Source organism: Lithobates pipiens, unplaced genomic scaffold, assembly GCF_037356315.1.
Source record: "Lithobates pipiens isolate NorthernLeopardFrog02 unplaced genomic scaffold, aLitPip1_a1.2 Scaffold_16, whole genome shotgun sequence".
Lineage (NCBI taxonomy): Eukaryota > Metazoa > Chordata > Amphibia > Anura > Ranidae > Lithobates > Lithobates pipiens.
The window spans coordinates 654,713,202-654,740,804 of NW_027507748.1; the positions used below are offsets into that span (position 1 = coordinate 654,713,202).

Genomic DNA, 27,603 nt, shown 5'->3' on the forward strand with positions numbered 1-27,603 from the left:
GAACGGATTTCATTACTCTTTTTTAACCATTTCAGCAATACAATTTTAGTTTGCGTCACATCTACACAATGTTTGATTTGTTTTTTTATTTTTGGGATGTTTTTTGGGGGGGTGATTCCCTAAAAATCTCCTTTAAAGACACTGCTCATTTCTCCTTATTTTTTACTTTTTATTTTTGGGTGTAAACTTACAACAACAACATTATTGTATTTTTTAGATTTTCTTTTTCTTTTTTAATCTACAGGAGGTTGTTTAGTGTTGGTACCCCTTGTTCTTTAGTTCACTTTGTATTTTGGAAATGTACCTGCCTGCTCACAAATAAACTCTACTTTTTGAAGGAAAACACATTACACAAGTATTTCATCAAACAAAAATAAAATGTATTTTGTTTGCTCGAAAATAAAAATAGGAACGCAGCACTGGAGAAACTTCTTAACTTTGGTGCAGACTTTGGCCCCCAGGGCAGACATGACTAAATGAGATATAAAAAAATTGGTGGCCTGAGGAGTAGATATCTCAGGGAGAGAAGTCTGCTCCTGAAGTCCTAGAGAGCAGGAAATTCAGATGCCATTTCTGTCCCCAGGATGGTGATCTTCAAGAGGCTGCATCTTCTGGCACACCATACTCAACCCAGGCCATCACTCTCTCATCTTCCTTTGTGACTTCCCACCAGGCATCCTTCCAGGCTGTGGCTGGGCTCCTGTAGCTGGGGCAGGAGGAGAAGGAGGGCGTTGGTGGACCTCCTGGCTGCCACTTGCCACAGCCTCCCCCCGACTGAGGTCTTCCTGTGTATGAAAAGAGGACATAGTTTTAGTTTTTTGATCATCAATCACACCATTTTGTGCTCCTGGCTTTTGCTAATTGAATGTTACCAAATAATACAGACTATCATTCTGACACCAGCATTTTTCTTTCCTGTCCCAATCATTTTTGGTCACTACTGAGATGTAAACCACTTGGAAAAATCTCAACTTACTGATCAATAAGAACATCTAGTTAACACCATTAAATGTAACAAAAGAAATATGTTCAACAATGCAATACCTGTCTCAAGCTGGGCCCCACCACATGGTGCTGCCTGGAAGGCCCAGGTTGTACATCAGAAGCCTCAGCTGGGGGTGAAGGATGCCTTGGAGGAAGCCTGGAGAGTGGTAGCCTGAGTGGTGGCCTGGGTACCCCCTGGTCTACCAGAAAATGCAGCCTGTCAAAGTGCACCATCCTGGGGTAATAAACAGCATCTGGATCTCCTGCTCTCAAGGACTCCAGGTGCTTCTTTCTCTCCCTGAAATATGTAAGCTTCATTGCCACAATTTTGCGATTCAGATATGTCATGTCTGCCGTGAGGACCCTGATCTGCACCAAAGCAAGCAGTTTCTCCAGTGCTGCGTTCCTCTTTGATCTGTCATAATAAAACTTGTTGTGGAACTGCCACAGGCAGGGCATCTCCATGTAGAGCTCGAGGAATAGCCCCATAAAATTGGCATTGTTGAATGGGTCCACAACACAAGACAAACCCTCAAATACTAATAATGCAATTAAAATCCCTCCTAATCTTGTCCCAACAGCGGCCTAGATACAAGCAGTCTAGTCTAGTGAAGCACAAAGTTAAAAATGTTACCATTCGTTTCCACGTTCGCCGCGTCCGTGACTTACACTCTCCTCCCAGATCGTACGGACGATACACATGTGTGGCGTTTTATATACAGTGCGCATGCATGAAACTCCGCCCGCCCCTGATGTTCTTTCGCTGCCCCTTTCGCTTCCCGCGCAGTGGGGAGAGCACATGGCGGAGAGAACGCAGTTGCGCAATAATAGTTCCACTAACGAGGAGGAGGGTGAGGAAAGCCTGGAGCCTGAAACGTCCCGATCCAGGAAGACAAGATTTAAGGCCTCAAATATGTATTTTGGAGAGATGTTGGAGATGGTCGACATATTGAACAGGACTGACTATGATGGGAAGTATGGACCTTACCCAAACCCAAATATCAGAAAGGCCAAGATCATGAATAAAGTTGTGAAGAGTCTTCTGAAGAATTTTGGGGTACGCCGATCCAAGGATCAACTGAGAAAACGCTGGTCAGACCTGAAACTGAGGGAGCACGAGCAGTAACTAAGGATCAAGCGTGTTCTTAAAAAAAGTAAGTAGTTGTCGTGTGTTCATATGATTATTCTTGCTTGCATACATGCTCCATGTGCTTTGATTTCATGTTGTGCATTTTAAAATGGCCACTTTCAAGGTCATGGTTTCGTTCGTTCGTATAAAAAATAGTTCTGCAGGGAAGTATTCAAGCTTAACAAAGTGGCCCCAATAATGTTCTCACCTTGTAACTCGGCCCAAAAACACAATTGTACAACACTTCCAAGCAATGTTTCAGATTCCTATTTCTGCCCTCTGTGTGCTAATTAATCTTTGTTTACATTCTCATAGGGGAGAGAAGACTCGGCAAGTATGAGGACACCAGGGACCATGAGGACACCAGCGACCACACCCCTCCCAAACAAGGGCAACTTCCAAAAGAAGAAACAGAGGAGCAGGAGGAGGAGGAGGAAGGAGAGATTGTGGAGGTTGACCAAATTGTCACCACAACAGGTGAGTGTCGGAGAACACAGCTTCCGGTAAGCTCATCAATGTATATCACCATATTTGGATTACATGGTGTGTTTGTTTTTTTTCTAGGTGATGTGGAGGAAGATTCCCGTTTTACCAGTGAAAGTGCCCAGATCTTGATCGGGGAGATAATGGGGTGCAATAGGGATTTGGAAATTGTACAACAAAACATCAATGATGTTAAAAATAAAATGAAGAACATCATTGATGTTTTGGGGAGCGTGTGAAAACGAAAAAACTAGCTAGGGTTTTATTTTTGCTTTAAAAAAAAAAAAAAGTTGTATTTTGCATAATTCCAAATTTGGAAGATGCACAGAGTGTGTAAACATGCGCTATCTCCCATCATGGGGGATCAATGTACGTGTTTTGTGTAAAGTGTCTGAGATGAAGGGGTTGCAGCCCCAAAGCATGTACAATTGATCCCCCATGATGGGAGTTAGCACATGCTGACACACTGTGTGCATCTTCCAAATTTGGATTTTTCAGGGGTCACACCCCATGTGATGAAGGCAATATCAGCCCAGTTTGTACATACTCATGTCTGATATTGTCTTCACTTTTCCAAGTTGAACTTTGTAAGTTCCTGTGTTCTGTATTTTACGGTTTGATACATGCCTGTTTACACACAAAAAAACAAGTAAAACAAAAATATGATTAAACTCGATTTTGGATACCCAAAATATCTTGGTTTGTTGTAAAAACCTTTAATAAACACACATATGAATGTGCTTGTATTAAAAAGTTGAATTCTCAACAATGTGTGGCTTCCTTTTTCATTGGGCTTAAAATGTATTTGTAGTGAAATTTGAGTTTGTGCTGAGAAGGAGTGCGATTTACTAAAGGCAACTCCACTTTGCACTCCAAGTGCAGTTTCAGGTGTACTTTTGCAGTGCACTTGTAGTGCATAGTGGATGTGCCTTTAGTAAAAAGCACCCACAGTGATGTGTAAATTTGGACAATCATGCCATTTTCCTGCCATGGTGCTGAAAATGAGCATGATTTTGATCAGTAATGCACTACACATTAGTTAACAAAAAGAAGGTGTGTGTGTGTAGCAGACCCACAACATAATAAGATTATCTGAAGAAGAGACTGTCCCCTCATCTCGCTCTGAACTTGGGTTTGCACTGTTGCTGAAAAAGGCACAACTTTAATAAAAATGGCAAAGTGGAAGGCCACAGTCTGCCATTCCTGTGGCGTTGAAGGACACTGTGTAGTGACACAAGAAAAAAAACTAGTAATTTGACAAATCAACATTGCATGCAGATTAGACACCCACATTTTTTGGAAAAATTAGTATAACATTTTTTGAAATGAGTATTTAAAGCCTAAAGTATAAGGTCCCCTTATGAGAGTCATATCCCCCCCATCTGATGGGCCCTTGCTAAAAAATGAGGGGGGATGTTTAGGACAGGTAACGCTCTCCACTTGATTGAGAGCTGAATGCCTAAATAATGTGTGATACTTTGTGAAGCCCCTCCTTAGTTACACTATTGGCAGCCCACCGGACAGGTAAGAAGTGTCCTAATAACAAAATGGAAGGACATTTGGACATTCTGCTATTACATAGCAAGAAAATTAATGTGTTTAAAAAATAAAAATAGCATTTGAAAGTATTGAGGCAGGCTCTTATGCCGCGTACACACGAGCGGACTTTTCAACGTCCAAAGTCCGACGGACTGAGTCCGTCAGACTATTCGATCGTGTGTGGGCTGCAACGGACTTTTGACTCGCCAAAGTCCGAAGGACTTTAGAATATGGAACATGCTTCAAATTTTCCCGACGGAACTCCGCCGGACCCGGGTCCCTTCGAAAACTCCGCTCGTGTGTATGCTATTCCGACGGACTAAAACCGACGCTAGGGCAGCTATTGGCTACTGGCTACGAACTTCCGTATTCGAATCCAGTCGTACGTCATCACGTTCGAATCCGTCGGAGTTTAGTGTGAATGTGTGTGGCCAAGTCCGCTCCGCCGAAAAGTCCGTCAGAACTCCGTCGGAACTCCGGCAGAACTCCGACGGAACTCCTTCGGAAGTCTGTCGGACATAAGTCCTCTCGTGTGTACGGGGCTTTACACTACATGCTTTGGTGAATTTGTCCATAAATGTGATCATAATAAAGGTATTTAGAGTGTGTATTGAGTTGGGTCAAGTCATCAGATAGAAGATTGCTATCAGTTGAGGTAGCAGTTGGGGAGAGGGGGGTTCCTAATGAGTTTGGCACAACTCCAAAAAAACAAAAAAAGGTCACTTTGCATGAATTGAAGCACACACATCACATTTGTAGAGATTTTAGGGGGTGTTTAGGGGAAAGCAATACTATGGAGCTGCCAAAATACATTGTTAAGTGACTAGACTATAGTTTTAGGGGCCAAGAAGAGCATGGTGGGGAAGTTAGTGAGGCAAATCTGCATGAGGACAAAGGGGCAGAGCATATGAATTAGAGCATATTGCAATGATGGTAATTAGGGAATGAGGAAAGAAACGCAAGGCATTAGCAATCATGAAATACATAGAATGTGATGTTTAAGGCTAAAACTTAGCATAATATAGTCCTTCTGCAGGAGCTGAATGATGGCAGAACAGGTCTCTGGAATAATGATCCCCAGAGCCTGGGGGGAGATGCCTGTAGAGAACTTGAGGTCCTGAAGGCTTCTCCCTGTCACCAAGTAGCGCAACGTGGCGATGAGCCTCTGCTCCGGAGTGATGGCTTGCCGCATGCAGGTATCCTGCCAGGTGATATAAGGGGTAAGCAAAGCCAGCAGACAGTGAAAAACGGGGTCGATTATTCTCGCGGATCTCACGGAGCAAAGGCATGTGGGAGAACTGGTGATGCTGGCGCAACCAATTCTTGGTCCACAAACGCCTCCCCTCCCTGTTCATGGACTGGGCTTGTGTCAAAGTCAAAGTAAGAACCCCTGCACAGCACAAACTGTACAATGAGTACGTAGACGAAACATGTTTGGAAAATGGTCGGCTGGTCAGAACGGACACCAGAAAGCATCGATAAACAGCAAGGCCAGAAAGGACGACCTGAATAGCAGAAGCAAGCAGACAATAAAAAATGCCTTTCAAAGTGTACTATACCAAGATATAGTCCACAATGAGAAGCAAATACTTAATCACTGCACGCACTGATTATTAGATACGCAAAGACAAGCACAAACTGAAGAGTGGTAGCGATCTGAATCACTAATCTGAAAAGCGCGAATCGTCTCTCACCAAACTTCTACTAAAACACGAGATCAGCAGAAGGACTCCAAAGGGTGCTGGACGTGGTGCTGAACTTCCTTTTTCTAGTCCCGCCGTACATGGCTTACGTCACCGCGTTCTTGGCAACCGCTAAATCAGACAACTTGGCCCGACCGTGTGTATGCAACAGTTTCGGACACAATCCGTCGGACTAAATCCGACGGGCAAAATCCGACGGATTTGGTTGCCAAAATCTCCGACCGTGTGTACGTGGGCTAAGAGCTTCTTTGACACATATGTATCAGCGTGTAATAAAACTGCCTGTTGATATGGTGTGAGACATGACCGGAGCTTGGCAAAGACTGCAAACTGGATGACTGCCTTAATGAACACACTATTGAAGTTTCGAGGGAAAATACGCTTATTTTTTTTTACAAAAATAAGTCTGGGGCACCCTCTGGCAGGGGACCCCAGGCAGGGCTGGACTGGAAATATAAACAAGCCCTGGAGATAATTTCATACCAGCCCCATAGCATTATTATACCAGCCCAACAGCATAACGTCATAATTTTCTTGTTTATCAAAAGGGAAAACCATGCATTTAAACTCCCTAGCGGTATTCCCGAGTGTGGCTCGGGGTGAATTTTTATTACCAAAAGTAGTAACCCCGAGCCACACTCGGGATTGCATCGCAGAATTCAGGCAAAGTTATTTACCTTGTCCCCTGGATCCTGTGATGTCTCCCCGCTGTGTCCATGGGCTGTGTGCTCCGCTCGATGTATTACAGTGCCGGGCTCCGTTCCCTGCGAGTATTGTGATGCACGGGTACGGAGCCCGGCGCCAAATTCAAAAAATGAAAAACACAAAATACATACAGTACACTGTAATCTTACAGATTACATTACTGTATCAAATAATTTCACCTCCCTTTTGTACCTAGTGCTTTGTCCAGTGCTCTGCATGCAGTTTTATATTATATATACTGTTATTTCTGCCTGGAAACTGGAGATTGTCCATAGCAACCAAAAGTGGTTTTAGACCAGCTAGAAAACAGCGATAATTTAGAATCACTTGCAGAATTGAGCGATAGTGAATCATGGCAAAATTTGTCATCAAACACTGAAAGTAATGACAGCTACAATTCTGCAACTGAGCAAATTTCAGTGTTCTTGATTTGATTACATTATTAATACATTTTATTATTATTATTATTATATTATTTGTTATAATTATTTATAGTTATTTATTATATTATAATTTATGATTTTGTGTTTCAAACTTTATCATACCCGGGATGTTTAGACTCTTGTTTGGACAGATTTAAGTGCAGAAGTTATTTTTTTACATTTATGAATAGAATACATGAAGGTAAAGAATGTTCTGCCTTTAGAACCACGTTAAGCATTCTGTCAGTAGGAGACTTGTGCCATAAACACACATCTGGCAGGCAAAAAAATCAGATATTTACAAAAATAACATAGGATAAAAAGGTGAAGTACCTGAACCAGACACAGGTAAAAATACCACAGCAACACAGAAACTGTAGTGATACTGTTTAAATGATTTGCAGTGAGAATGTATTATCACAAGTGCATTCATAAGGTGTCAGAATTTTATTTTACACAGCCTATAAAACTAGTTTAGGAAATATAATTAATGGAGCTCAGAGCTCCACATGCTATTAGAAGATGGAATATAATATTTGCTTGAGTAAAAAAGATTATTTAAGATCAAGCTTACACCTACACAACTGTTACTACAATGCACAGTAGCACACCAAGCACACCTTAATAGGTTTCCATTTATTTTGAATGACACCCAAATACAGTAAAATAATGCACCTCAGCTGTACCCGAGTTGCAGATCAATTGGTTGATTGGCCAGTTGGTTGTTTTGCATTGGCAGGCTATTTAAATAACTTGTCTATCTTAACGTGACACATGCTAACATACATGCATTACCATAAGTCCAGTGCCTCGCATGCCTTTTAGACAATACAGAACCAAGTATCAATTTGTGGTGTTAAGTAATCCGTAAGGAATTTGGTAATTATAACAAGAAAAGCAGTAAAATAGAACCCCTGCAGCCAGTAACAATAGAGCCTCCACCAGCAACAATAGACTACCCCACTACAAAAAATCTCCACCCCCCCAGCAACAATAGACTCCCAGCAGCAACAGCAGATCTCCCCACAGCCAGCATCAATAGATTATCCGGCAGCCAGCAACAATAGACCCCTCCCTCGACAGTAGATCTCTCCCAGCAACAACTGACCCCCTAGCAATATAAGAACCACCCCCAGCAACAGTGGGTCTTCCAACAACAACAATAGACTTCCTCAGAAGCAAAAAAGACCCCCATGCAAAAATATATACCGTCCAGCTAGAATAGATCCCCTAGCAGTGAGTATCACTAGACCCTGTAGCACACCCTAGCACCACTTGCTGTCAGTGGTGAAGGTGCCAGAACTGTGTTCCCCGAGTTCCCGCTGAAAAAAAGCCCTGGCCATACTTACCTCCACTGTGCAGTTAGTTTTGCACAGAGCGGCCTGATCTGCCTCTTCTGGGGTCCCTCGGCATCGCTATCAGCTACTCCCCGCATCGTATTACCCCCTAGGAGAAGAGCTCTCCCGAGGGGGTTACCTTGCGTGCGCGCTCCCGAGCCCAGCATTTGCATCCATAGATGCAGAATGCAGGAATCTGCCCCACCCCCGCCACCCGTGTCATTGGATTTGATTGACAGCAGCAGGAGCCAATGATATCAATCTATCAAATCAAGTGGCGAGAACCCCGGGCAGAGAGGTACAGTGCCTCTCCGCTGAGGAAACAAAGGGCTCAGGTGAGTAAAACGCATCCCACAAGCCCTTCAGGTCTCTTAAGATCCTCCCAATGTCACACTGCCCCTGTCAAGAGCCTCCACAGCCGCAGAAAATGTCAGTGAGCCAGCGGCTACAACAAAATGACGGTGACTCCCAAACACTCCAGACTGCTGTTAGACCTCTAGAGGCGGATCGCCAGCGTTTTTCAGAATATGAGGCAGTCGCAGCCACACCTCAAAGCGGCCCCAGGGCAGGAGGCCTACCAGGAGATTTCCCGTTATCCCAGTAGGACAGTCCAGCCCTGAGCCCAGGGCAATTGCCCTTTTGCCCCTTATAAATACAGCACCGCTCACACACAAATACTGTAGAAAACCTTTGTACACACAATCCTATACCTACCCACCCACAGAGCAAAAAATAAATAAAAAATCCCCCAAAAAATAAAGCATGATCCAATTTGCTCCAGTGGGGGAAAAAATCCTTCCTGATTCCTCAGGCAGCAATGAGATAATCCCTGAATCAACCACCCCTGTGCATTTAGGAAACTTTTTATAAAACAATCTACTGAGCTGGCCAGAACTGGTCCTTGAGGGAGTCTATTCCACATTTTTTCAACGCTTATGGCCCATACACACGATCCGAATATTGTACGACAGATCGTACTACTTTTTTTCGCTTAATAGTCGCAAGTAGAAATTGAATAGGTAAATAAAGTCAGGAAAATTATACAGATAAAAAAATCGGAAGTGATGTCATGTGTTGTAATGTATTTGTACTTTATTTTCGGACAACACCTATACTGACTAAATGAAAATCGTACGATCTGGTATCGTATGGGGAAAATGTTTGTGCTTGTCTGGTTGATTAATATCGGATGAACTGTCATGATCGGCTCTTGAAAGTAGTGTACACGCAATCCGAAAATGGTACGCTTCTTCCTCGGACGACAGTTTTCATACGATATTTGGATCGTGAGTTCTGGGCCATGAGGCTTCTTTCACACAGATGTCATTTGTTCAGACACATTTTTTCAGATTCGGGTTCAGTTTTCATCAGTTTTTCAGTTCAGTTTACATTCATTTTTAAATCTGACTTTTTATCCGCCCGCCAGCATCCTAACAACCATGACTCATACCTGCTGTCAGCTGGGGGATCCCCTTAATATGTGATGCATTGTGCAGCTTTGCCCAATCAGGACACAGTGAATAGATGGTTGTTAACCACTTCAATACAGGACACTTTCTCCCCTTCCTGCCCAGATACATTTTCAACTTTCAGCGCTGTTGCATTTTGAATGACAATTGCGTGGTCATGTAACACTGTACCCAAACGAAAATGTTATCGTTTTTTTCACACAAATAGAGCTTTCTTTTGGTGGTATTTAATCACCTCTGGAGTTTTTATATATATATATATATATATATATATATATATATAAATAAAAAAAGACCAAAAATCGTTGAAAAAAAAAGGGTTTCTTTGTTTCTGTTACAAAACTTTGTAAATAAGTAAATTTTCTTCACTGATCGGCATTGATAAAGTAGTACGAATTGGGAATGATGAGGTGGCACTGATGGGCACTGATGATGAGGCACTTTTATGCAGCACTGATGGGCACTGATAAGTAGCACTGATGGGCACTGATAGGTGGCACTGATGGGCACTGATAGGTGTCACTGGGCACTGATAGGTGGCACTGATAGGTGGTACTGAACGGTGTTACTGATGGGCACTTATGGGCATTGATAAGCAGCACCGATGGGCACTGATAGGGGGCACTTATGTTCAGCACTGATGGGCACTGATAGGTGGCACTGATGGGCACTCATAGGTGGCACAGATGGGCACTGATAGGTGGCACAGATAGGTGGTTCTGGTGGGCACTTATAGGCAGCACTGATCAGGCATCACTGATGGGCACTGAGTGCCATCCCTATTGGGCATTGATTGGCATCCCTGGTGGTCCTGGGTGGACAGCCCTGGTGGTCCTGGGTGGGCATCTCTGGTGATCCTGGGTGGGCATCACTGGTGGTCCTGGGCATCCTTGGGGGGCTGCACTTAGTGTTGCCACCTCATCCCTTTGAACCCAAACACATATTAATTGCGCAGGTTCTCTGGCTGATTAAGGTGGTAATTAAACTCAATTAGTGCCTTATCTGCATTCAGTTACCTGTGTAATTAATATGTGTTTGGGTTTAAAGGGAAGAGGTGGCAACTCTAGCTGCAGTGATAATCAATCAGTGCAGCCCCCCCCCCCCGTCAGGAGAGCCGCCGATTGGCTCTCTTCTACTCTGTCTGGCAGTGTCTGGCAGTGTGAGTGGAGGAAAAGCCGATAAACGTCTCTTCCTAATTACACTGTGAAAAGTTGTGATTGTGACACACTACACAGACTGACACACCACACTACTGATCGCCGCACTTATTGCGGCTGATCGCGGCTTATCCTGACTGGGCGTCAAATGACTGAACCCCTTACTGGCTGTCATTCATGCGGGTGGGAACAATGGATGAGTCATCAGCTGTCAATTGGCTTCCGCACTGACAGCTGAATGAGAAAAAAAAATTGTCAGCAATAGAAAACTGTGGGGAAAAAAAACAGTGGTTGGGGGCCCAATCCATACGCCAAAATAAAAATAAAAAAACGGTGGGGAGCCCTCCCCATAATCCCTACTAGAATCTTATCAGGGCATGCAGCCCAGCATGCCAGGAAAGGGGGAGGAAAGCGAATGCCCTCCCTCCTGAACCATACCAGGCCACATGCCCCCACCCCAAAGCACCTTTCTACATCATGTTGATGGGGAGAAGGGCCTCTTTTCAACAACTCTGGGCTACAGTTGTGGGGCTTATCGGAATCTGGAAGCCCCCTTTAATAAAAGGGGTCCCCAGATCCCACCCCCCCTCATGTGAATGAGTATGGGGTACATATTACCCCTACCCATTCACCAAAAAAGTGACAAAAATAAATAAAAACACACACAGTTTTTGACAATTCCTTCATTAAAAATGAAAAATCAATGTCCACCGATGTAGATCCATCGTCAATCACGATGCCGCTGCTGGATCTGAAAATAAATAAATGGCGAAGGCTAACTGCCAACTGCCTGCTTTGGTATCTTACAGTTCTTAAATAGGTAAGGAGTGGAGACCCTGGGCGACATCACCTGGTGGCACCGCCCCCCATGCAGCATCACTGATGAGCTTTCTTTTGGTAGTATTTCATCACCACTGGGTTTTAAATTTTTTTGCTAAACAAACAAAAAAGACCAAAATTTTCATATTTTGCAAACAGGTCATTTTTCTCTTTCACTGATGTGCGGTGATAAGGCTGCACTGATGTGCACTGAAAGGATGAACTGATGGGCACTAATAGGCTGCACTGATAGGCTGCACTGATGGGCACTGATAAACTGCACTGATGGACGCTGATGAAGCAGCACTGATGGACACTGATAGGTGGCACTGATGGACACAGATAGGTAGCACTGATGGGCACTGATGAGGTGGTACTGGTTGGCACTGATCAGGAGGCACTGATGAGGCTGCACTGATGGGTGGCACTGATGGGCACTAATAGGTAGCACTGATAGTCAGCATGGAGAGGTGGCACTGATGGGCGCTGATATATGGCACTGATGGACACTATTAGGCAGGACTGATGGCACTGGTAGACGGCACTGATGGGCAACACTGATGATGAGGCACTGACTGACAGCACTGGTGGGAACTGATAGATGGCACTGGTGGGCACTGATAGGTGGTACTGGTGGGCTCTGATATATGGCACTGATTAGCAGCACATGAGGGTGCTAAGGGGACCAATGTTCCTCTAATCCCTATAACAGAAGCGATAACTAGCATCTTTTAATTTCCGTGATCAGCTGTCATTGGCTGACAGCTGATCACGTGGTAAAGGGCCTGGCCCTTTACCCAATCTATCACCAGCTGAATCTCAAGAACTCAGTAATTACAGAGCACGCCACCCGCACGCCCCAGGGGAAGTGTGGGAATGGGAGGATGTCCAGGTAAGCCCACACTGTAGATGTCTTTCGGCTATAGTGCAGGTGGCACGTGGTTAAATGTAATTTTTGCTGCAGCAGTTTCTATACATGGTACAGTTGTGCCACTTTACAGGCAGACTAAGGGGACCCCCAGGCACTGTAAAGGAATTTTTCATTTTTATTGTTTCAATTTTTTTTTTTTGCATTGGTACATGTCTCACAGGGCAGTATACGGGTCCCCATACCTTTTTTTATGGGCAATAACTTGCATATAAGCCTTCAAATTGGGGACTTTTGATTTTGTAGATTCAGGTCCAATAGACTTCAATGAGGTTCCAAACTTTTGTGATGATAGAGAGTTCTGGTGTGAACCAAACCGGAGGTGGGGGGGGGGGGGATTGAGGGTGTGTTCGGTTCATCTCTAGTTATTATGTCAAATAATGATGATTGCTTAAAGTGGTTGTAAACCCTTACAAACCATTTTGACCTACAGGTAAGCCTAGATTAAGGCTTACCTGTAGGTCCAAGAAATATCTCCTAAACCTACACGGTTTAGGAGATATTTACTAAAAGACAATCACAGCTGTCTACGGTGCATGCGCCGTAGACAACGGCACGCAGGTGCACTATCGCTGTTATCGGCATGCCGGCGCAGGAGTGACGTCATCGCTGCTCCAGCGCTGTGAGTGGTGGGAGCAGCGATACCCGGAAGGAAGATGGATGTTCCGGACTACAGGGGACAGCGGTGACATCGCTGGCTCCCGCGTCAGGTAAGTGACACATAATGGGCGACTATGCAATGCATAGTAGCTCATTATGCTTTACCTTTGCAGGGAAACAAAGAGGAAGTAACACCCATCAGGGTTTACTTCCTCTTTAATGAATTGGGCCTTATGCCTAGGAAAGAGCCAATCTCATGTGATTTTTTAAAAGACAGGTAATAGATTCTTGCCCTAATCTTCTATCCCTGAAAGGTAATTTTGCCAAAGCAATACCCTGAAAATTCTCATAACTATACCCGGCATGTGAGCTCCATGGCACTGCTGCTTCTGACTAAATACATTCAAATATACACTAAATATACGCTCATATGCACAAACACTTCAAAAGTGGTATTTTTCATCCAATTTTCGTATTGTGTTTATGAAGCTTGTACTGTTAGTACATAAAAAAACAATCCTCAATAAACATAAATACAGCCCTCTGAATAATCAGCATTCATTCAATTGTGCTTCCATGCAAATGTGGACATCATGTTCTGATCTTTATTGGGAAATGTTATTTTGTATATAGAGTGTTTATGTGGTGAGTTTACACTTTTCATTGAACAGAGTTTGGATAACACAGGGTTAAATGGAAAGGTCATAAATGAACTGCACATTATCTGGATAGAATGCTTGGGGAGATAGTGATGTGTTCCTGCTTAGGAGATGTATGTTAGCTTGGGGGGCTGCAAACTCTGCAGGACTCCAACACACACTCGCTGCTATTCCAACCCTTCACATATTTCCACATAAACTTCCCTCCTGGCATTAAACTTTGCCAGGTATTGTGCTCAGCTTACCACCCCAAACTGATGTTCCTCCCTCACCTCACCTCTCTCCCTGCATGTCCTGTGAGCAGAATAGCTGTGCTCCTCCTCTGGGTTCTCTCACCATATGGCACTGAAGATAGAGGAGGGGGGGATTCAGCGGGACACACAGAGCAAGTATGCAAGAGATGGGGGGGAAGAAGACAGAAAATCAGGAGGGGCCGGCGGGGAGGAGCGCATCATGAGAGGTCTGACTAAATACAATCTCTTAGCAGCAGGGACCTGATCTACCCATCAGCTAGCTGTGATTGATAGGTAGATCGAAGCGGAAGCTGTCATGGGGCCCCCTACTGGCAATGCCTGAATGGTTAGGTGTGCGGCACTTACTATTGCGAGCTGTGTCGGCGGCTGCTGGTGTAGCACCTGCCACACAGCTCGCATACTTCAAAGTCTTGCAGGACACGGCTGCTAACGGGAACCGAGTTCCTGTTGTGGAAAAAGTACAGGAACTCCGTTCCCATGCGTTCCCACAGGACTTGAGCCCTGCTTCTAAAGGGGGGATGTGGCTGGCACAGTTGCTGCCAACTACAAGCTCAAGCTCAAGCTTAGTTTATTTTATATAATTTAACCATAGAACTTCTACGATACAGTAAAATATTTGGAGAACCTAATTTTGCATTTTTCCCCACAGTTAACCTTCACACCATTATCTCTATAATAAAGAATATGTACTCTAAAGGATGCTGGCTGATAAACTACGGTGTTAGCTGGCTCCTTTCTCAGTTTTCCTTCTCAGTATTTCCTGGAATTGTAGTTGAGCTGCGTTTAGCAATAACTTAACTCGTTTTCCTATTTTCTAGCAATGCAATTTGGGTGTGTTCTGATTGCTTTTGTTGCTGGAAACGTGAAAGGGTCAATTAATTACACATTATCTGTGAAGGTCAGCGTGCCCCCGCATGGTAGCAAATATGCTGAACAGCCTGAACATTGTGTTATTATGTTTGGATAAAGTGATATCCACATGACAAATGACCATTTCACCCATTTTGGGAGCTGCAAGAAATTTCCTTATAAAAGGGCAACTCCACATTTGAATTGGCATAGGTGTGTGTGTGTGTGTGTGTGTGTGTGTGTGTGTGTGTGTGTGTGGGCAAAGGTTGTATAATGTAGCACAGGCTTTCTAAATCTTTTAAAGATTGCTAGACCCTTGAAATAACTTTCTGGTCTCAAAGAACACTTGCTAATAATTAATTACCATATCTACAGCTCATGGTAGATTAGTGTGATGGTCATTGGGAAGAATACCCCTTAAATTTGTGGTCATTAGGAAGATTCCCCCTTTTACAAATAGCTGTGGTGTCAGTGGTCTGAGAAAGAGAAATTGCTCAAAAACACACTAGCAACCTTTGGAGGAACCCTAAGCCGTTGTACACACGGTCAGAGATTCAGACAACCAAATCCGTTGGATTTTGTCCGTCAGATTTTGTCCGACGGATTTTGTCCGAAACTGTTGCATACACACGGTCGGACAAAGTTGTCGGAAAATCCGACGTGATGGCGTTATTTTGTTACGACGGGACTACGTTCACGCTAATAGCCAATAGCTTTGGTGTAGGAATTTGATCTGAGCACTTTGTCCGATCGGAATTCTCTACACATGATCAGAGTATGTCCGATCGGAGCATTTTGTCGTAAAATCTTACCAACAAGTTGGAAAACAGTCCAGTGTAGACCACACACAGTCGGAATATCCGACAAAACAGTCTGATCGGACACATTCCATCGGAATCTCCGACCATGTGTACAAGGGCTAAGATTCCACGGAACCCTAGAGAATAGCTGCTGTTGGAGCACGATAGAGTACTGCAGAAAGAAGGAGTCCAACGTTCTTTCTAAAGGCAAAGCTATAATACTTTTATTATTAGTATTACTATTTTATTCTAAATCCTTATCTGCTTTTATAGAAGATAGCAACTGTCTTTCTCTGATTGTAAAGATACCTGCCAGTGTGCACAATCAGGCTTCCAAATGGTTATTTATCTGAGATAGCAGAAATTGATCATTGCTCAAGGAACCTCTAGCAACCTATGGAGGAACCCCAAGATCCCACAGAACCTTGGTTGAGAAAGGCTGCAGTTGGAGTCAGTGGTGGCCCATCCATAGAGGGCGCACGGGTTCCACCTCCTCTATCCATCCGTCCGACCCCCTGATCTACATCAGTAGTGCCGGACTATGGATTTCAATGTAGCGGGGTGTTTTTTGAAGCACCTGGTTAGAGCCAGAGGCTCTAATAGGGTTCAAAAAAAGGAAAAGGGTGATCTTCAAGCGTAGAGCATTGTACTTCAAGTCCCTGGCAAACAGGCAGGTCTGTAAGACCTGTATCCAGATTGGGCAAAGCGGCAAACGATCCTATTGGAAGACACGTGGTGGAGGAAGCTGGAGGAGCGGAGACCGGAGCAACTGTGGCCGCTGCCAGCACAGCCCCGCCACATGAGCGGGTAAGTGTGAGTTCGGACTGCCACCACTGGTTGAGGTACAATAGAGTACTGTAGAAAGAACTAGTTCAACGTTCCTTCCTTAAAATTTGTGGCAGTGTTCAATTGTATGTATGTTAACTTTCTGCACATTTTCACTGGCAAGTTGTACACTTGCAGAACACTTGAAGCACAAGTTCTACTTTTCCAATTTGTAGCAAATTTCCATGGCAAATCTCTAGCAAGAGCAAAGTTGCAGTGGTGAGTCTACAGCAAGAGCTCTGCAAGTCAGCGACCCCTGTGGTGGGATAAATATTGCACAACATGACTGAACCAGAACTTGCGGCAGACTTGCAGAATGTTTGCAAAGAAAGTTGATCTGGAATCTAGGCAATGTAGGTTTGTTGCAATTGTGCAACAAACTCATGAAACCCGGCAAGTCTAGCAATAACTTAGCAAGTCATTTTCAAACTAGCAGCTCAATTGCTTGCTATCTGGGATAATACCATCATTATAAGTATTATCTGATTTTTTTTTAATACTTATCTTCTTTTTCAGAAGAACTATTCAGTCTTTTTATGATTGTAAAGATACCTGCCACTGTGCACCACTAAGCTTCCAAATGACCTTTTATATGAAATGTCTTTCTACAATCATTTCCATATACATTAGTGTTCAGCAATCAGCACCCACCGATGGCAGTGCTTGCTTGCTGATGACTGGCCCATTAACCACTTGACACACAATGACCACAGTTTGAGTATGACTAAGCATAAGGATATATGTTGCCTAATCGTTTTTAAAGCCCAATAAGATCCTCCCCCTATCCTATCCTCATCCCCTTGCATGTATTGATTTTTTTCCATGCATGCCTTTTTTCAGATGTCTTCAGGAGAGTCATATGACATGCAGGGTACTCTTCATCTTTACTCTGGCACTGAGTGGTAAACTGAATGGGGCTGATGTGATGATGTCAGCACCATTCTCTGCACTCACAGCACTCCACGCTGTACTATAAGTGACTGGCACTGGATCTTGCAACAGGTATTTTCAGACAATACTAAGCTAAGCAGGGCAATAACTTCTCCGCAGGATGTGTAAACCTTGCAAAAAGATCTGAACAAATTAATGGGGTAGGCAACTACATGGCAAATGAGGCTCAATGTAGAAAAATGTAAAGAAATGCATTTGGGTGGCAAAAATATGAATGCAATCTATATACTGGGGGGAGAACCTCTGGGGGAATCTAGGATGGAAAAGGACCTGGGGGTCCTAGTAGATGATAGGTTCAGCAATGGCATGCAATGTCAAGCTGCTGCTAACAAAGCAAACAGAATATTGCCATGCATTAAAAAGGGGATCAACTCCAGAGATACAATTATAATTCTCCTGCTCTACAAGACTCTGGTCTGGCCACACCTGGAATATGCTGTCCAGTTCTGGGCACCAGTCCTCAGGAAGGATGTACTGGAAATGGGGCGAGTACAAAGAAGGGCAACAAAGCTAATAAATGGTCTGGAGGATATTAGTTACGAGGAAAGGTTGCAAGCACTGAACTTATTTTCTCTGGAGAAGAGATGCTTGAGAGGGGATATGATTTCAATTTACAAATACCGTACTGGTGACCCCACAATAGGGATAAAACTTTTTTGCAGAAGGGAGAACAAGACACGTGGCCACTCATTAAAATTAGAAGAAAAGAGGTTTAACCTTAAACTACGTAGAGGGTTCTTTACTGTAAGAGCGACAGTCGGTGGTCTCAGCAGGGGGAATCGATAGTTTCCAGAAACTATTAGATAAGCACCTGAATGACCGCAACATACAGGGATATACAAGGTAATACTGACATATAATCACACACGTGGGTTGGACTTGATGGACTTGTGTCTTTTTTCAACCTCGCCTACTGTGTAACTATGTAACTATACTTCTATCCAAAAATACACAGAATGAAGTTCATTAAGTTACTTTAAATCAAAGCGCTGCATAGGGAAAATATATGAAGGCTTCTTACTTGTAAAAACGTATTTGATAAAGCTCTTTTTCCTCTGCAGCCACTGCCATGCTGACTTCTGTCTTCCGTGTTCAATACTATTATTACTTCCGCCCTTACTCCCTTTCCATGTTCCTAATCTTACGCGCTCGCTGCCGGGTTAAGGGTTAGCTTGTGAATGGCATAGCCTTGCGGGATCTCGGAGCAGACGTCACGCAAAAGAAATGACACAGCACCGACATGTAAACACCATCTTTCGGGACTAACTGTGCATGCGCCCATTACACCATTAATTTGAAAAGGACAAATTACACAGAAAGGGATAAGGTAGGAAGAGCAACTACACAGAGCAACTAGTTCACAAGGTAGGAAGGCTTAATGGTGGAAATAGCATAGGATGGGTTTACTACCGCTTTAAGAGAGAATGTCTGGTCTGAGGCCGCGTACACACGGGCGGACTGTTCGCCCAACTTTGTCCGCTGAACAGTGTTTCAGCGGACAGTCCGCTCGTGTGTGGGCTTCAGCGGACAGTTTCAGCGGACTGTTTGACGAACAAAGTCTTACGGAATTTCCGTAAAACTGTTCGCTGAAACTTGGTTTCAGCGGACAGTCCGCCCGTGTGTGGGCCAGTCCGCTGTACTTTCGAAATGAGCGGACTGTTCCCGCCCGTAGAAAAGTCTGCTCATTTCGAGCGCGTCTCCAGGTAGGCGGGGCCCGCGAAGGAGACGTCGCGGGCTCCGCCGCCTGGTATGGACTTAAAGGGGAACTCCAACGCCGAAAAAAATCGGCGTGGGGGTCCCCCCAAAGTCCACAACAGACCCTTGTCCGAGCACGCTACCCGGACGGCCAGGAAAGGGGGGCGAGCGAGCGCGCCCCCCCTCCTGAGCCGTACCAGGCCGCGTGCCCTCAACATGGGGGGTGCCTTGGGGAAGGGGGGGCCGCACGGCCCCCCCACCCCAAAGCACCTTGTCCCCATGTTGATGAGGACAAGGGCCTCTTCCCAACAACCCTGGCCGTTGGTTGTCGGGGTCTGCGAGCGGGGGGCTTATCGGAATCCGGGAGCCCCCTTTAATAAGGGGGCCCCCGGATACCGGCCCCCCACCCTATGTGAATGAGTATGGGGTACAATGTACCCCTACCCATTCACCTGTAAAATAAAAGTACCCAAAAAAAAACACAGCACACGAGATAAAATATTTTATTGCACAGCTCCGGGGGTCTTCCGTCTTCGGGGGTCTTCTCGCCGGACTCCTCCGCTATCTTCTTGTAGCTCTTTTGCTAGCGGAGGAGTCCGGCTTTCTTCCTCCCCGCCGCCGGCCTCTTCTCCCAACTTCGGGGGTCTTGTCCCCCTCTTCGGTTCTTCTGCCGGGCCACCGCGCCTTCTTATAGCTCTTTTGCAGGCGGTGGCCCGGTCTTCTGTCGCCGCTGTCGCCGTCGCCGTCGCCTTCCGTTCTTCTTCTTCTTCTTCTTCTTCTTCTCCAGGAGATGTTGACACGTCGCTCTCTCCGGCCGGAATGCCAGAGCCGCGCTGCGCGGCCACTTATATAGTGACAATGGGGCGGTGTCACATGGTATATGTCACATGGGTTGGTCACATGGGTTGATGTCACATGGGGACTATGACATCGTAAGGGGGCGGGGTCACCATGTGACCAACCCATGTGACATATACCATGTGACACCGCCCCATTGTCACTATATAAGTGGCCGCGCAGCGCGGCTCTGGCATTCCGGGCGGAGAGAGCGACGTGTCAACATCTCCTGGAGAAGAAGAAGAAGAAGAAGAAGAAGAAGAAGAAGAACGGAAGGCGACGGCGACGGCGACAGCGGCGAAAGAAGACCGGGCCACCGCCTGCAAAAGAGCTATAAGAAGGCGCGGTGGCCCGGCAGAGGAACCGAAGAGGGGGACAAGACCCCCGAAGTCGGGAGAAGAGGCCGGCGGCGGGGAGGAAGAAAGCCGGACTCCTCCGCTAGCAAAAGAGCTACAAGAAGATAGCGGAGGAGTCCGGCGAGAAGACCCCCGAAGACAGAAGACCCCCAGAGCTGTGCAATAAAATATTTTATCTCGTGTGTTGTGTTTTTTTTTGGGTACTTTTATTTTACAGGTGAATGGGTAGGGGTACATTGTACCCCATACTCATTCACATAGGGTGGGGGGCCGGTATCCAGGGGCCCCCTTATTAAAGGGGGCTCCCGTATTCCGATAAGCCCACCGCCCGCAGACCCCGACAACCAACGGCCAGGGTTGTCGGGAAGAGGCCCTTGTCCTCATCAACATGGGAACAAGGTGCTTTGGGGTGGGGGGGCCGCGCGGCCCCCCCTTCCCCAAGGCACCCCCCATGTTGAGGGCACGCGGCCTGGTACGGCCGGGTAGCGTGCTCGGACAAGGGTCTGTTGTGGACTTTGGGGGAACCCCCACGCCGATTTTTTTTCGGCGTTGGGGTTCCCCTTTAAGTCCATTCCAGGTGGCGGAGCCCGCGACGTCTCCGTCGCGGGCCCCCCCTACCTTGACACGCGTTTGAAATGAGCGGACTGTCCTCCTCGTGTGTGGGCGAGTCCGTTCATTTCAAAAGTTGCACGGACTTAGTACGACGAACTTAGTCCGCTCAAAAAGTGCCGTGTGTGGGCAAGTTCGTTCATTCAAAAGTTTGAGCGGACTGTTTGACGAACTTAGTTTCGGCAGACAGTCCGCCCGTGTGTACGCGGCCTGATTCTTGTGAAGAAGAGTGTGAGTTCCATTAAAAAACGTATAGGACAATGGGGATTCTTTACTAAAGGCAAATCCACTTTGCACTGCGAGTTCAGGGGGACATGCAAGAGAAATAAAAAAATAGCATTTTTGCTTGTACATGATTGGATGATAAAATCAGCAGAACTTCCCCTCTGATCTACAGTGAGTTACAGCGACTGCACTTACAAGTGCACTTTTAGTGCAGAGTGGAGTTCCCTTTAGTAAATCAACCCCCATGTACCACTCTAGGCTAACCCTTTGGGTGCTGAAGTGAATGAAATAATGGGGAGGAAGAGTAGCCTGATTGGGAGAGGGAGCAATTGTGGCTGAGTAACAGAGGTCCCGTAGTTGGGGTGGTCTGGCACTTGCTGCACCCTGCCAAATGGCTAGGCTTCTATCTTAGAGTCCACTGCAGAATGGATTGGTTCTAGGGGCCAATGGCTAGGTCCTGCATTCCCTGTAGACTTCTCTGCAGCTGAGACGTAAAGCCTGGTCTAAAGCTGTCCGTACACTTTTTTTTTTTTGTTGTTGATTCCTGCATGCCTAATATTGTAGATGGATGAGTCTTTGGCTGTGCCCATTGTATTCTGACAGTAGGCACCAGTGGCTGTCAGGATTCCTGAACAAAATCTGCATCCGATTGGATGCAGGTAATACATTTTTCTTACCTCTCCTTCAATATTTCAGTTGAAGGATGTTGGGTGGTAGGGGGCTGACAGGGTCACCCATTGAGTGAAATTTGCATAGTGTATGACCAGCTTAAGCAAAGTAGTCAAGCCTGATTGTCACTCCCAGAGTGCTGTTGTACAAGGTATGACCCTAAAATGAAGAAAAATTCTGGTACTTTTACTACATTTAATCCAAGACTTAAAGTGATCCTGTTGCTACAGTATGAAAAGGAAAATACGACCAGCCTGTCAAAAAGAGGTTTAATACTTACCTTTTTGGCATAATTAAAGTCTTGGTTATTTTGAAGAGCTACAATTGTGATATAGCAGCGAGTTGGAGGAACCACATCGCCCAACAGTGGATGAGGTGTCTGATTCAACCATAAGTGGGAAAACTTCACTCACTGTCCTCTGGGAAGGTAAGTATTACATTGTTTTTCATGGGTTGCTTGTGTGGACATTTTTAGCAAAAGGATAACTTTAACCCAATTGATCGACCAATTGCAGCCAGACTGTTTTAACAGTAAAAAATATGGGTGTCATGTTTACATTTTTCATTGAAGTGCTGCAATAAGGATTGCACCCCTTACTTCTCCCCCCCCCCCCCCCCAGAAGAAAAAAACCCCAGAAGATCCCCATATTTATTACTGTATACTGCATGCATTATGGGTGCATGGCGGTAATAAATTAGGAGGGTTCAATTAGGCTTTAATTATTTGGTGGCTTTTTGTATCTGCCTGGAGATAACTCTTCTAAAGTCCATATCTCTACATTAGAGCATGCAAAACGGTAAGAAAAAAGATTTCCTGTTTGTGCCAGGGTTTTTGTGTAAACCGCCTAAATCTTTGTAATATTATTACCCTCAATGTCACATAAATTCACAAATTAAAGTTGTAGATTGTAATTGATATACAGGTAGTCCTCACTTAACAAGAGAAAAACTCATCTAAGCTCTACCGCGATATAGTATAGTTGGTGTGTAGAGTAGTCGGTGCTCTGGCTAATTAAGCTCACAAAAGATCCATAGATCTTTGCGGTCGTGCGACATGGCTCCCAAACAAAATTGACGTCCTTTTTTCCCCACAAATAGAGCTTTCTTTTGGTGGTATTTGATCACCTCTGCAGTTTTTATTTTTTGTGCTATAGACAAAAAAAATAGACAATTTTGAAAAAAAAGCATTATTTTTTACTTTTTGCTATAATAAATATCCCCCAAAAATGTATAAAAAAAACATTTTTTTTTCCTCAGTTTAGGCCGATACGTATTCTACATATTTTTGGTCAAGAAAAATCACAATAAGCGATTATTGATTGGTTTGTGCAAAAGTTATAGCGTTTACAAAATAGGGAATAGTTTTATGGCATTTTACAGTGCCTTGCGAAAGTATTCGGCCCCCTTGAACTTTTCAACCTTTTGCCACATTTCAGGCTTCAAACATAAAGATATAAAATTTAAATTTTTTGTGAAGAATCACCAACAAGTGTGACACAATTGTGAAGTGGAACGAAATCTATTGGATAATTTTAACTTTTTTAGCAAATAAAAAACTGAAAAGTGGTGCGCGCAAAATTATTCGGCCCCTTTACTTTCAGTGCAGCAAACTCACTCCAGAAGTTCAGCGAGGATCTCTGAATGATCCAATGTTGTCCTAAATGACTGATGGTGATAAATAGAATCCACCTGTGTGTAATCAAGTCTCTGTATAAATGCACCTGCTCTGTGATAGTCTCAGGGTTCTGTTGAAAGCGCAAAGCCCATCATGAAGACAAAGGAACACACCAGGCAGGCCTGTAATACTGTTGTGGAGAAGTTTAAAGCCGGATTTGAATACAAAAAGATTTCCCAAGCTTTAAACATCCCAAGGAGCACTGTGCAAGCGATCATTTTGAAATGGAAGGAGTATCAGACCACTGCAAATCTACCAAGACCTGGCCGTCCCTCTAAACTTTCAGCTCAGACAAGGAGAAGACTGATCAGAGATGCAGCCAAGAGGCCCATGATCACTCTGGATGAACTGCAGAGAACTACAGCTGAGGTGGGAGAGTCTGTCCATAGGACAACAATCAGTCGTACACTGCACAAATCTGACCTTTATGGAAGAGTGGCAAGAAGAAAGCCATTTCTCAAAGATATCCATAAAAAGTCTCATCTAAAGTTTGCCACAAGCCACCTGGGAGACACACCAAACATGTGGAAGAAGGTGCTCTGGTCAGATGAAACCAAAATCGAACTTTTTGCCCACAATGCAAAACGATATGTTTGGCGTAAAGGCAACACAGCTCATCACCCTCAACACACCATCCCCACTGTCAAACATGGTGGTGGCAGCATCATGGTTTGGGCCTGCTTTTCTTCAGCAGGGACAGGGAAGATGGTTAAAATTGAGGGGAAGATGGATGCAGCCAAATACAGGACCATTCTGGATGAAAACCTGTTGGAGTCTGCAAAAGACCTGAAACTGGGACGGAGATTTATCTTCCAACAAGACAATGATCCCAAACATACAGCAAAATCTACAAAGGAATGGTTCACAAATAAACGTATCCAGGTGTTAGAATGGCCAAGTCAAAGTCCAGACCTGAATCCAATCGAGAATCTGTGGAAAGAGCTGAAAACTGCTGTTCACAAATGCTCTCCATCCAACCTCACTGAGCTTGAGCTGTTTTGCAAGGAAGAATGGGCAAGAATTTCAGTCTCTCGATGTGCAAAACTGATAAAGACATACCCCAAGCGACTTGCAGCTGTAATCACAGCAAAAGGTGGCTCTACAAAGTATTAACGCAAGGGGGCCGAATAATTTTGCACGCCCCACTTTTCATTTTTTTATTAGTTAAAAAAGTTTAAAATATCCAATAGATTTCGTTCCACTTCACAATTGTGTCCCACTTGTTGGTGATTCTTCACAAAAAATAAAAATTTTATATCTTTATGTTTGAAGCCTGAAATGTGGCAAAAGGTTGAAAAGTTCAAGGGGGCCGAATACTTTCGCAAGGCACTGTATATTAATATTTTTTTTTTTACTAGTAATGGCAGCGATCAGCGATTTTCTTTCATTGTGACTGCGACATTATGGCGGACACATCGGACATTTTTTACACATTTTTGGGACCAATTATCATTGTATAATTGTCATTTATACAGCAATCAGCGCTATACAAATGCACTGATTCCTGTGTAAATGACACTGGCAGGGAAGGGGTTAACACTAGGTGGCAGTGTAGCGTTTAATTGTGTCCTAGGGGCATGTTGCTAACTGTGGGGGCGTGGCTGTGTTTTACACATCACTGATCTCGGCTCCAATCACATGGAGCAGAGATCAGTGTCACTGTTGCTAGGCAGAACAAGGAGATGCTTGTTTACTTTAGCATCTCCCCGTTCTTCCTCCCCGCGAGACGATTGCGGGTATCCCTGGAGCGATTGAGTCCGCGGGACCCGCGATCGGACTCACAGAGGTTCCGACAGGCGCGCATGCGCACCGCCGGCGGTGCGAACGCGATGGCACGGCGGCAAATTTAAAGGGACGTACCTGTATTCCATTCTGCCGACGTACATTGGCGTGCGCTGGTCGGGAAGTGGTTAAACGAGGAATCACAAGTAGTCAATAGTTTAAGAATTCTTAACTACTGTATTGTACTGTACTGTATTGTGAAAAAAAAAGGTCTCAACACAAAACTCCAGCTCAATAACGTTGTTTTATTTTGCATAAGAACAGAACAAAAAAGAAAATTCTGTACTGTACAATATAATGATATATATACACGACGTTAGAGTGGGGAGAGCCGGTCGTAAGTCCGAGTAGTCGTTAGACAGTAAAGTCGTTAAACGAGGAGTATCTGTACCCACGTTAAGCAGAAATTGTTGGGTAGGAAACAGAGACTATGCTTACAATGACGTTTGATTAAATTTCTTCCCAGTGCCCCAGTTATAGACTCCCACTGTACACTTATTAGCTGCTGTTAAAATATAATACAATATAAGACTATAGCCCGGAGCACAAAATGTTGCACAGCTTTGTTCATTGTTTTATGTATTGTTCTGATTACATTGTACTTTTTATTATCTCCAAGGCATGAAAAATAAAAAGATTTTCCATTTTTCTGAGGCAGCGGAAAAGTCGCAAAATAAATAAAAAGGTTTTCAATTTAATAGGGACCGCTCAGTGACTTTACAAGTCTGCATGAATAATTCCCAACACGTCACAATATACAACAGTATCATTTCTCAAAAAAGCTCAGCTATTTATTATTAAAGCTGAACTCAGTGAATGAGAAAATATATCGACCATTGCAATGCCCTCCCTTCCCTGCACTGCAAAGAATAAATGCTTGTTTAGTCTAAGGGTGCAGGGAAAAGTTGTATTACTTACCCTTCCCCTGGCTTTGGCAGTCTCCAGTGCTGTCCTCAAGCTCCAGGCTGTGGGCAGTGCATTTGGCGTCATCACATACAGTGTAAGGCTTTAACCCTGCATTGTATGTAGGGAGGCGAGTCTGTGACCGTAGGCCTGGAGCTCCTAAGGCCGCATTCACACCTGAACGTAGTGTTTTCAGGCAGAAAATCGCGTGATTTTCCCGTGTTTTTGCAACGTTTTTACTGCGATTTTGAAACTTTTTTTTACCGCGTTTTGCCGCAATTTTGTCCAGGGCAAAAGGTCACCAATGTAAAAAGAAGAAGAAACACCTAAATCTGCCCGATTTGAGCAACAAAAAAGGGTGTAGAACTTGTTTGAGCTTCAGGCGTTCGGCTTCAGGTGACATGGAGTGGAGATGTGAACCATCTCCATTGGGAATAATAGATTTTTTTGCCCTCCAGCGTTTTGTAGCTTCAGGCTTCAAGCTACAAAACGCTCAGGTGTGAATGGGGCCTTAGGGAAGACGTTACAGGGTAATAATCACATGCATCAGGGGAACCCTGACAGAACCAAACATATTCACTGTTTATGTGACCAAACAACTCTATCTTTGATTGGTCAGTCTTCAGCACATTGTTTCAGAAGGCCTAGCTTTTTCCTATATGTTTAATGGAAAACTTTAATGTAGCTCTATGTTCTTTTTGGACAGTAAGGACATTTTCTTTAAAAAAAACACTTATACAAGTTAAATTAATGTCATTTTTGATTGGAGATGTATGCATTTTGACCCCAACCGTTGCAAGAGCTACTTGAACACCCCATGATGAAATGTTAGGGTCCCTGGAGACATTTGTAGCATCAAATAGTAAGCCCTTGGTTTAAATTTGCTTCACTGAACAATCCTGTACAAATTAGCACTTGTTTGGCACCTACAGTATTTTGCTTGTATATTATTTTCCTTTGGTGGAATGATTGATTTCTGAGCATTTGGCAATCTTAAAATCTCTTGCCAAGCTCATAAACATCCACAACTTTCTTTCTGAGGGTCTTAAGCTGGATACACACTATATCATTTTCTGTAAATGTTTTCCTTCAGATTTACCAAAACCATATAATATGAGGTCAAACCTTAAGAGTTTCAATTTGTATGCTATCAGGCAGGCCCTTGCACTACATAGTTGTGGTAAATCTAATGGAAGTCAGACAACAAAAGTTGTATAGTGTGTATGGGGTCTTAGAGAG

General features: G+C 44.4%; 1 protein-coding gene across 1 annotated transcript in view; it reads left to right on the forward strand.

Moving 5' to 3' along the window:
• The window catches only part of PGR (progesterone receptor), a 194,626-nt gene that overhangs the window by 90,035 nt on the left and 76,988 nt on the right, over positions 1–27,603 (forward strand). The window lies entirely within an intron of this gene.